The sequence below is a fragment of the Triplophysa dalaica genome, chromosome 13 (genome assembly GCF_015846415.1).
Source record: "Triplophysa dalaica isolate WHDGS20190420 chromosome 13, ASM1584641v1, whole genome shotgun sequence".
In the NCBI taxonomy this organism is placed as follows: domain Eukaryota; kingdom Metazoa; phylum Chordata; class Actinopteri; order Cypriniformes; family Nemacheilidae; genus Triplophysa; species Triplophysa dalaica.
In genome coordinates, this window is record NC_079554.1 from 8,741,743 (window position 1) to 8,754,629 (window position 12,887).

Consider the following 12,887-nt stretch of genomic DNA (forward strand, 5'->3'; position numbering starts at 1 on the left):
GTTGCGAACATTTACATTTGCAAAACGTTATTAATGTGGCTTTAATATATGCTTGTATTTATGAATCTTATACGACATGTACTATTATAATTCAATATAATTTAATTGAATATAAATTTGATGTTTTAAATGTAACAAGAAAAGTGTTGTGGAGACATAGATCACCAGTTAAAGATAAAATAGACACTTGTAAACATATGTAATCTACATGTAATCAAAAAGTACATTTACAAGAAATGTGTAATCTACTTTAAATCAGTAACTGATTTCAATTCCCAAGAAATTTACCCAGCCCTGACCATCAGTTTCCATTCCATCCGCCAGTTATTCCACAGCGTACATTTGTGACCTTATTTGTAATACAATGGCATTTACTAAACATTAGCCGTTAATAGTATTTTCTAACAGCAAGAAAGAAAACATATTTTAACAGCATTTTGCGATTGCAAGTAAATGAAAATGAATGGATAATGTTTGATTAAAAAATAACACTGATATTAATTTCCAACATGTCAGTGTTTATCTGGAGTTCTGTATATTTGGTTATGGCCGATGAAAATTATTTGTGTTGTTCCAACACACATGGATTCAGATTTACATTGTTTTATTCATTGCAGACTTCTTGTAAATGTTTTGCTGCATTAGATCATTATAATTAACTGAATTGATAAAGCAGAAACATTTTTTGGAGTGTTTAAGGAAGCTAAAATATACAGTGTGTGTTGAATAACACAAAACCAGGATTATATTGGATATTTCTTACTCTTCCATTGTATTTTCACTATGCTTAAATATACCGCTTGAAACTCTCCTGTTCCAATATTTATAGAGGTCATTGTACCTGAATCATCCTGAAGTGCATTATTGTCTGGCCTTGGTACGAATTTGTCACTTTAATGGCTCTACTTATTTTGTTTTTGTGAAGAATTTTTCTCATTTCTCTTTTTGTTTCTCCAATTTCTTACAGCTTGGTACACCTTGGCAGAATGCTACAAGTTAATCTGAACTTTATTTTATCTCTGGAATCCACGAGCTCTGTTCCTCCCCACAGGCAGAGACCAGATGAAGGCCGACAGATCTTTCGATGACAAAGTGAGTTATTGCATCTTACAAAATGAGTCATTTCCACAGTAGGTCCAAACTCCCAGCTAGGCAGTTTACTGTTTACACGAACAACTGTGATTTGACCTTTAAATCCTCTCCTGTGAAGGATTCGGTCCCCAGAAACAGAGCATGCTTGAATACACGATCAAAACTCCCAAAAACTCAACTGCATAGTTGCACAAAAAAGTTCAGCGTGATTTTCCATGTTGGTGCCTGTTGGTTTGTGAGGGTTTGATGGTGGACCAATCGGTGGTATATCTGTACTCCCATGTCGTTCACCAGCAAAACTAAGCTGAACTGCCAGAGTGGAACAGCACGGTGACATTGTTTTTTTATCATTTCACTACAGCAAATGATGATTTTTTTTAACTTGAGACACAAGAGCAATGGATGCTACTGGACATGAGACACCCCGTTGCAGATCTAGACAGGTGGTGCTGGGGTAGAGGAGGGTTAAGACGAACAGTCTAGCGCTGACTAAACAGGATTTACTGTATAATTTGAGCCTATAGGAACAAGCGTATGATTCAACAGCATGATAAAGTTTAAACTATGTTTCTTCCTTGCCCAAGAAGTTTCATGCTCTTTAGTTTTTCATTACTTATTTACATATTTTCTGAAGTCTGTTAAACAGTTGTTAAAAATGTATATTTAACACAGTCAAAGGGACTTCTTATGGGACCAGTTCCAAAACATAACGTATGCAAATGTTTTGACCGGGGCTGAGTGTATTTTACACTTAAGCAGTGCTTCTTGAACTCAGAGGATTTGACTTTATTCTGATATATAAACAGACATAATAAACATAATGTTATATACACATAACATAAAAAATCATGTTAAATGCACTTGAAGTGATATTCAAAAATGAAAATTCTGTCATCATTTACTCACCCTCTTTTCATTTCAAACCATTATGACTTTCTTTCTTCCGCAGAATACAAAAGAACATATTTTGAACAAAGTTCTGGAGCCCTTTCACTTCTGTGGACACAAATCCAATGCAAGTGAATGGGGTTCAGTTAACAGCTTTTTTCAAAATATCCTCTTTTGTGTTCTGCGAAAGAAAGAAAGTCATACAGGTTTGAAATGAAAAGAGGGTGAGTAAATGATGACAGTTTTTTATTTATGGGTAAACTATCACTTTTTAATAATACGCTGGATATACATACGAATGTTAGCAATGTTATTTGACGCATCATCTGTTACAACACAGCTAGAGGAAAACGTTTATTTGAGTTTTCACAAGATATCCATCCAACTCCATTGTGAAAGTGTAAATTTTTGCTTTCAATGACAATTTTGGTATTGTGTTGGGATTGTGTTTGGTTTCCAATCGATGTTCAAAGAAAAAATTACTCAACTCTTGCATAAAAAAGTCAGATCTCGCCAAGTGATGGTAGTTTTAAATCCAGCATTTATATCATGTTTTTAAAACAGTGTTTGGACAAGCTTTGGCACCCACATTATATATAATTGCGTGTTAAAACACAAGACATCTAAATGGTGTGAAATCACCCTGGCTCTTACTTGAAGCCTCCATAATGCTGTTTTGAAACGTCTAAAGATCAAGGTTAGCTGTGAAGTAGTTTTGTGGGATTTAATACACAATAGCAGTTCTCAAGTCTCTCCACTCCGAGGCTTATGAGGACAAGGTCATTCACGGGCCATTACATGTCTTTCCTCTGTGCTTGTAAAGCATATAATCATTGAGGGAACATCCACAGTCCCATTGACAGCACTTTGGCACTACTTTGAGGTTATACACCCAACACTCTCTCTCTTCATCCTGTCTACCAATGTTCTGAGGTTTGTGTAATTGTATTGGATTGTTAAGATTCCATGCAGCTTTGTATTTTTTTCCTTTTGGGGGTTTAACTGCAGTGATGTTCTTTAAACTGAGCGTTCTGAAAGCCGTGTCATCATCAAGGTAGCGTGAAATGTGTCCATTGTTTGGTTCATTTCTTTTATGCAGTGTTTTTTCACCCCTCTAACTGAAAATGAAGTTAAGTTAAAGAAAGTGTCAAACACTTATTCTTCATTAAGCATAAATTGACATACAGAATTTCTGTAAAATCAACAGGATGGAATTTAGCAGAATGGAAATAAAGAGCTTATGTTAGTCATTGCCCAGTAATGGACTGAAAGTTAGCTTAGTGTTGTCAAGTTAATTTCAACATTTAATCAATCTGTAAAATAATGATAATATCAGTCCCTTCTCTCTAATTGTATTTCACAAAATGTCTATTATACAAGACTAACCGTATGAAAGTGAACAGGAACGTAGGATAACCCTTTTAAAGGAGTTTCCAATTAATTGTGACACTGTTTTTACAAAAAAGTCTCATAATCTAATTGAGATAAAAGCATTAATTTCTTCATGATACATTTTTTTACATTACTCTTTCAATGTTAAAAAAATCAAGGTTATTGCTATACGCCAAATGTTCTTTATATTATACAAGAAGATTTTATTTAGAAAACAGTAATTCACAAAAAATGACTTAAGCTGGGTTTTCAAAGGTAGAATCTTAATTTTCATGTTTGCCATGTAACCTAGCAAATGTCCGGATTGGACTCCATGGGTTAAAAAAAACAACAATGGTGAATTTTAGGGCTGTCAAACAATTAATCGTGATTTATTGCACCCAGAATAAACGTTTGTGTTACAAAATCCATGTCTGTGTACTGTGCATATCCATTTTGTATTTACAAACACATGCACGTGCATGTATAGTATATGTATTTAGTAAACATTTGTATGTTTTTTTTCTAATAACCAATGAAATTATAGATAAAAAAGGATACATTTTTATATTTTTCTTAAAGATTGCGTATCTCAGGCAGTAAACACGGTGGACCAACGCCAGCAGATGAACTGGCATCAGTGACTGTGGAAACTTCACACTGGACTTCAAGCATCATGGATTCTGTGCCTCTCCACTCTTCCTCCAGACTCTGGGACCTTGATTTCCAAATGTAAAGCAACATTAACTTTCAACTGAAAGAAGGACTTTGGTCCACTGCATTTTCTGAAGTCCACAGTCAATGCAGCCATCTACCAGGAAATTTTAGAGCACTTCATGCTTCCTTCTGCTGACAAGCTTTATGGAGATGCTGATTTCATTTTCCAGCAGGACTTGGCACCTGTCCACACTGCCAAAGGTACCAAAAGCTGGTTCAATGACCATGGTGGTACTGTGCTTGATTGGCCAGCTGACCTGAACCCCAAAGAGAATCTATGGGGTTTTGTCAAGATGAAGATGAGAGACACCAGACCCAACAATGCAGATGACCTGATGGCCGCTATCAAGGCAACCTGGGCTTCCACTACACCTGAGCAGTGCCACAGGCTGGTTACTTCCATGCCACACCACATTGATGCAGTTATTCATGCAAAAGGAGCCCCAACCAAATATTGAGTTAATTCACAGTATGTACAGTATGTAATGAACATACTTTTCGGAATGTTGCCATTTCTGGTAAAAAAAATTTTTTTATTGATCTAATGTAAAATTTTCTGGGTTTTCATTATCTGCAAGCAAGTTTTTTTTGGTTTACTAAAACAAAAAAAAAATTAACTTTCCTGTTCATTGAAATCAAATAAAATATTGTCCTGAATTACTTTGCGAAAAACTTTAGTTTAATGTTGCCTCAAAAAAAATGAAGTAAGTTTAACGCATTAAAATTATAATAATAAACATAGCTAAAATAAAAAATAATTAATCTTATATAGCAGCATTAAGAGTATACAAATACATTATAAAACGGCAAATTCATATACCACAACTGCTAAAACTTTAACTAAAATTAACACAATAACAACAAATCTAAAAATAAAAGCTAAATACTAGAAAAATTAAATAAAACTAAAATCAAAACTGTTATAACTTTTTCTGCAAGCCATAATTATCAAATATCAAGAAATAAAGGCTTGAAATATTTCACTCCATGTGTAATGAATTCATATAATATATGGGTTTCATTTTTTCATTTTGAAATGCACAGTACACAAACATATATTATATAAACACAAACTTTTATTCTGGATGCCATTAATCACAATTAATTGTTAGACAGCCCTTACAAATTTAAATATAACGCTTGGGATTGTCTATATTTCACCCAATCACTGGTTAAACTTATAAGAGTGTAGTACAGTATACTAAATATCTTTTAACAACTTATTTTCACTAAATATATTATCACAATTTTTAAATATCCTGTATTACTGGAATGATCCATTTATAGAAGAAAGAGATGACACAACTGTTATGCACAAACACGTTGCCATTTTAATTAGATTTTCGACTTTGCAGAAAGTCTTTCAGCTGTTTCCACAAATGCATCTGTTGGCTCTCTCTAGATCTTCAAAAATCACAGATTTGTCCTTGTGGCGTATGAGGAAACTAAGTGAGAGCTAGCAAGAAAAACACCAGTGTTAAGCTGATCACACTTTTAATTATATAAAACTTACACCGTTTGAGTGGAAAGAAGTTGGAAACAAGAGTTATGGGTGTGTGCATACTGATAAATTGAGGTGAGAATACATGCAGTAGTTGCGAATTCCGCAAACGAGATAAGAAAACGGAAGGGTAAACTGCTTTTCATGAGAGGAAAAAAGTGTGTGTGTGTGTGCCTGGCAAGCCCAGCAGGAGGGCAAATGGGTGATAATGAAACAATGGTGTCATAAATGCCGGGTTGCTCTGCTAGAGGACGAAGTGGCAGACGTGTTCTTTTGGTATCTCTGTGGGTCAGAACCTGGCCGCCTGGTTCAGCGCAGCGCATGGGGGGTGCAAAGTCAGGGTCAAACTGGCCTCTCTCAGGAGCGATGCAGACACGCGCGTCTAAAACCAGCGAGATGTGAGGGGCTTTGCAGTCACAACACGCCATTAGAGCTCATGCACAGCAGGGGTCTCTTTGCCAATGCTAAAATGAGCCACTGTCAACTTGTTTACGCAATGGCCACGTAACAGTACGTGTCCACTATATAAAGTTTTTGACCCTGGAAAGGACATTGTTTTGGGAGCTTTCTGTCAAAAGTTGTTTGGTGTTTAGGGGTTTCTTTATAGATTTGTTGGATAAATCTTCTAAGATTGTGTCAAATAAAGTTGCAGTAGGTAAGGCTGAATAACTATGCCAATACCAATATATTCTTGTGTTTATTTTCAAGGATTTTAGAGATATCTCTCGTCACATAACTTTGACTGAAATAGCAGGATGACTTCACTAAAGGGACTTCTTCACCAGAGCGCCCATATTCCGGTTTGGGTATTTTGTCGTCACCTATTGTGCTACGCCATTTAATTACAGAAATCAAGCATCAAACAAAATGGCCTTAATATTAAGTTGTGTAAAGCTATCAAATTAAACCTACGGCACTGCTGTGCGCTGTCTTTCCAATCCATCACATCTTGATTCACCCCCTCCAGAGTTTTCCTCATTTTCTTTAAACTGTCTCATTTGTCATCCCTGTGGAAACAAGTTCTCCTCTTGTCTTGCTTCCTCTTTTTCTAATCAGAGAAAAAATATGATCTCCTGACTCCCGGAGACTTTAATTATAACCATGGGCAGGATCTGAGCAACCGCCCAATCAATAATGCATATCAGACTTTTACACTACAAATGCATATATCCTCTACACATCTTACACTCTTGTGCACCGGATGACTGTGTGTAAGGCCGGGGAGGGCTTTGACTTGCATCGCATACCTGGCAACTTGCTGCTTTTCGTTTTAAATCTAAATATGGCATTCTTGTGAATCGTAAAGATCCGAAGAGTTTTTACCCAGGGGGGTCCTTGGTGAATTATAAAATGTAAGTCCTCGGGTGACATATTTTGAACATTCAATGAACAGAGACAGGCAACATCATAGCATCAGACACGGATGCTGCAGGAAAAGCGCGTTCTAAACGTCATTTTTGCACCTGTGAAAAGCATCGCTGAAAGGGACGAACGCAGTGTCGTCTCGGATAAAGAGAACACGGCGTTGAAATTTATTGTTTAGTTTGCCTATGTGATCGAAGCGGCTTTGTTTTGAGAGAGAGTTGCCAATCTCCCTTTCAAACATCCCTTTTCTAGTAAGTAAGGCACTTGGGTTCGATTGATATTCGTCCGAAGTTTCAGTCGCAGAAGCTGTAGTTTACAAATGATATTTAATATTTATTTTAGAGACCGATCAATTCGCTTCATAATATACTGTTTTAATTTTGTCAGCATCCACGCGGATTACATTTGTATTGCTTGTATCTGCTTTTTGAACTTTCTTTTTTATGACAGCTCTAAATAACTCATTTTTTTCTTTTAAGGAGGTCTTATAACTCGCATCAATCATGTTCTGCACTTTATCTCTCTTAATAACTCTTTTAACACCTGTTTCTCAATCCTGCATGTTTAAAAGGGGTCACATGGCGCGAATACGTGTATTTCTGTGTCTTTGGTGCGTTAAAATATGGTAAGAAGCATTACATTTCCGTCACACGCTTGCAGTATTCGACCAATCACGATGCACTGGTTAACTGGCAAATCATTTAAACCTTGCTTTTCAGAGCGATGAGCTTTGTAAACAATCTGTGCATTTCAGAGAGGCGGGGGAAAGAGGAGATGCAAAAATGAACTGTTTGAACCTTAAATCGTGTATACACATTGCTTACATCTAAAACAAACGATAATATGCGTTTTAACCGTGTCATATGACTCTTTTAAAACCGAAACTAAAATGTCAGATGCGAGATCTTTGTGATCTTCGTAATAGCATGGGCAGAATGTCTGTTAACCCCTCCTAAGGGTCAAACAATGGATTTTGTTGAGAGAGAGACAGAGTGCTTATTTATTATTCATGTTGGCTATGGAAAAAATTAACTGTGTATATAAGATTGCTCTTAAGCCTCTTTAATAAATATGATGCAAATAGGTAGTATTTGTATTGCAAACAAATGTTGGGTATTACACTATAAAAAATAATTCTGCTTTAAAGTTTTAGTTCAAAGGATTCCTTAAAGGTTTAAGTTAAATTGGCTTTACAAGTCACTTGACCTTAAATTAAATTAAACTGACTTGCACAACAAAGGTCAAATTGAATGAACCAGATTTTTGAAGTTGAATATGAATTGCGAATAGGTTTTTCAAGTAGGTTTAATATCATTAAAATTCAGCTGCTATGTAAAGCCAGTTTGATTCAACTTAAAAAATTGAAGTCAGACTTTAGACTAAATGAATGTATTTTTAAAGTCTAAAAGGTGAAGGTTTATTTACGTTGTATGAAGGGGTATAGCAGGTTCAGGTGGAAGCATTTGGATGCTTTTATTCAAAATGATTGTAAGTGGATTCAAGTTATAGACTGTTTCCTGCAAATAAAAAAAAAAACGTGATCTTATCCTCTACCGAATGAAATACTTGGATCTTCTAGTGTAGGTTGTATATTTATAGGTAAAAACGGAGATACAGATATATCTTTTGTAAAAACTAAACTGTATAGCAAAGAATATTGTATTTAAAATGTGTTAAATATTACACAGTATATTTACAGTTTATTATATGTACACTATTGTACATATATTGTACACAGTATGTGTAGGGGGATGCTTCTCCATGTTTCAAATTTCATATGCAGCTAGTTCACCTTCTGCTTATGCTCTCCAGCTTTCAGATGTTTGATTGCAGCAGTATCCTAATGATGCTATCCATCAATTCTGCTGGCCATCGTTTTAATATTCCTGCCAAGTCTCTCTCCTGAAAAAAAAACGCCCGTCCATCCGTATTCCCCCCTTCTATCCTGACAGACGCTTTTGTGTTGCTGCATCTCCGCCTGGACCGACAAAATGGAGGCCCTGATTTATAGACAAAGGCGTGATGTGGTGAGCCGGCTTGACTTATTGCAAGATTCTTCCTCACAGATAGACAGAGACCTCATCTCCTCCGCACACTGTTATGACTCTCCTAGCATCCATCAGACAGGAAATTGGGTCCCAGATAATGAAACGATAGCGTTCATCACAACAGTACGTACTTCGGTAACATCAAGTCGCTACGTGATGCGAAATGTCTCCCCTTGATCCGTGCTTGCAGACCGGTGATTAATCTGCTCCATCTCCACATCCGAGATCGCCTTACAGAAATAGACTGATGTGCGGAGGGGCCTCGTAAGAGAGTGTTTCTTTAACAATTAACTGGTGAAGAAATCATGACTCGATTTTTGTCATTGTGTCACTGTGATTATGTCTGCCGTGCAGAATTGAGGGGAGCTGGAGAAAGCTCTAAAAATACCGAGGACAGTACATGGTGTTGGCAGCCCTCCCGGCCTTCTACGTAATGTACAGCTACTGTTGATTTAGCTGAGCAGGAAACAGATGTCAATGGGGAGGAACGGCCGTGCTTCTCCCAACCCTTAGGGGGCAGTGTTTACATTTTAAATAATCACTGGACAAGAATAACGTAAGACTTTGTTTTTTGGGATGGCTGTATATTTTCTCTTTCTTGTCAAGGTTGCTCACAATGTCAGTTGGGAAATTCCACAGGTTTTGCCTCATTTTTCTAAAAACATCACTGACAAAGAAAAGAGAGAATCTAAGGAGTCTCAGATTGAGAGTGTAAATTTGGTGACCTGTTGTTGGACTTTTTTTGGATTAGATTATTTTTGATCAAATAGTCCTTATAAAGAATTACCCATTTGACAGGCGATCAATAACCACATGACTGATGCAGATGACACCACGTGTCATAACAATGTCATCAACATCCTGTAGTTCAATGGTTACGTTTTCCTTCAAAGGTGCTACTTTCACAATATTGGTGTTAAATTTTTTTATCAGTTACCTGTCCAAAACAGAATAAAACATAGTGGGCAAAATTTATTTATGAAATATTTATTTCAAACCTGTATGACTTTCTTCTGCAAAACACACAAAAATATATTTGAAGAATGTTGGGAACTAAACAACGGCAGTACCCTTTAACTTGAATTGGTTTGTGCCAATACAAATGAAGTGAATGGGTACCGCCATTGTTCAGTTACCAGCTTGGTTCAAAATGTCTTCTTTTGTGTCCTGCGGCAGAAGGAAAGTCACACAGGTTTGAAATGACATGAGGGGGAATAAGTGACGACAGAGTTTTCATCGTAAATTGGTGGTAAATTGTAATGATTTTGAAAGCTGTCGTATGGACTTGATCTATGAATATACTACTTTTATAGAAATTTTCTTTTGAGGAGTTTTACTGCTTTAGTTACAATTTCCTTATGAATAAGAGCAGCGGGGACATTCATAAATAACTCTTTTGGACACGAGGGCGAGTACATATTGGCAGGATTTATATAAAATGAAGGGCTTTGGAATTGATATAAATATGAAATGCGTAAGTAAGATATGTTTATTGAAGATGAATTCTTGTAATGTATTGATTGAAAAATGGGTTGGTTGATTTGTGGTGGTTGTGAGTGATTTTCCTTATGAATTCATTAATAGATAGAGTACTTTTTCCTTATATGCCATTCCTACATAATTTTTGTCATTTGTTTATGAATTATTAAAGCAATAAGCAAAGGAAGACCATAAGTTACATTGATTATTAGAATATTTGTGCACATTATGAATCAGTGTCTAAAATGCCTTTATTCTAGTAAAATAAAACAACACCAACAGCAAAATGGTAAAAACAGTATGATATGAGGGTCATATTTTATGAAACATATTTGTTGTGGGACTAAATTGATGTGATGAGTTGCACTAAGAAGCAATGGGACAACTTGCCCCACTCACTCTACACAACTAAGCAGAAACCTTTTGCAGGCAAAGCACATAAATAATCTAAAAGAGAAATCAAGATGATTTAAATCATGTATACGAGAAGGAGAGATTTAGAGTGCAATTTGCAATTAAATGTCTATGAAATCTCCTGGCAGAAATGCGCAGCGGCGCGGCAGTTAAATTGAGGATTCAAATTGGAGATGGGTCCCGCGCTATTCCTGTGGTAATACAAACTTTCTCTGGGATTTAATTAATTTGAGGATGTGATTATTGTGGGTCTACGTGCCCCAAATAATATGTTGCATCTAAATGCATTACTATTTTTGCCATTAAAGAATTCAATTTTACTCCCCACTTCACCCAGACAGGCAGCAGGCCCAAAGCCCTAAACAAACACAACAAGTGCATTTAAGCGGCTGTGTTTGACAAATTTCCCTCCAATGCTGAAAGATTCAACTGATTAAATAGATTTGTTTTAACCGACACGTAAATAAATCTGTTTTATTCTTCTGTGCGATAGCACACAAACCCGAGTCCCCAGTCTGCGTGCTGATACGGCTGCATAATATTGTCTTGAAAAGAGCTCTGGACTCTCTACAGAACAAACAGCTCACTTCAAGCGACCGTATTTCATTACCATATGGGTGATGATAAGCTGACCTTGATTTTACTTTTGAGACTTGAGGAATAGATTTAGAGTAGTGGCCAAAAGGGAAATTTGCTCTATGTATGTGTACAATATAGGCTTTTAATGCTCCCTAAGGTTAGACATTAAACCATCAAAATATAAAGTGTAGGGAAGACTTCTTAAAGGAACAGTTGACCCGAAAATTAAAATTCTATCTTCATTTACTCACCCTCAAGTTGTTCCAAATCTGTATAAATGTTTTGATTGTTCTAATAAACACATAGAAAGACATTTAGAAGAATGCTTGTCACCGAACAGTTCTTGGTGACCATTGACTAATGTAGAAGAAGAAATTGCAGTAACACTTCAGTATAAGGGGCGGTTCTCACTATTAAGTTGTTATTAGCATGCCTATTTTTGGCATATTGTCTGTTTATTAGTACTTATAATGCACATATTCTGCAACACAATACTCTACATCCCTAATCCTACTCAATACCTAAACCTAACAACTACCTACTAACTATTTTCAACTAACAAATTAAGTGTTTATTGGTTTAAAAAAGTAGTAGTTAATGCTTTGTTAATAGCGAGAATTGCCCCCTATACTGAAATGTGACCAAAATTGCTTTATGTATTTCTTTGTTCTGTTGAACACAAAATATATTTTGAAGAATGTAGGAAAGCAAACCGTCCTGGGGCACTTTTGACTACAATTGTCATTTTTCTTACCATGGTAGTCAATGGCCAAGAACTGTTTGGTACATCCAAGCTTTCATCCAAATATCTTTCACTGTGTTCATCGGAATTTGCACAGATTTAGAACAACTCAAGTGTGAGTAAATGATGAATGCATTTTTATTTTGGGGTGAACTATCCCTTTAAATTCTTCTCAAAGCCAAGCTTCAGTTTAAACTCCAAAACATTTTTTTTATATCCTTAGTAATTGAATGAAAGGCAGAGACCAATCATCACTACATGAAATTATATTGTCTGATTTGAAAAACTGGTTTAAAATGAACAATAATATCATTAAAAGTCTGTCATTGCGGTCCAATATTATGAAAAGCTGAGAAAGAAGTTTTTGATTTAGTATCAGCAGCATCTTTATTTAAGTCATAATATACAGTGCATTGTTTTTTTTATATTGTATATCTTTATGTAGACACCTGAAAGACTGGCAAGCCCTTTGTGAAAGCTAATGGGAATCAGAATAAAGAAAGTCGAGTTGTCCTGGAAGAGTGTTGATATATGATGATAGAGCGGGAGAGAGATTCAGATGTTATAATAGTATCGGAAAGGAGTATAAAAGGCTCTTTCTCCTCAGATCTCTTTCCAATAGTTTTGGAAGTGACATCTTAAGGATTTAATTGCTTGTTTATATTCTCAATCCATGAAAAAGTCATTTTAG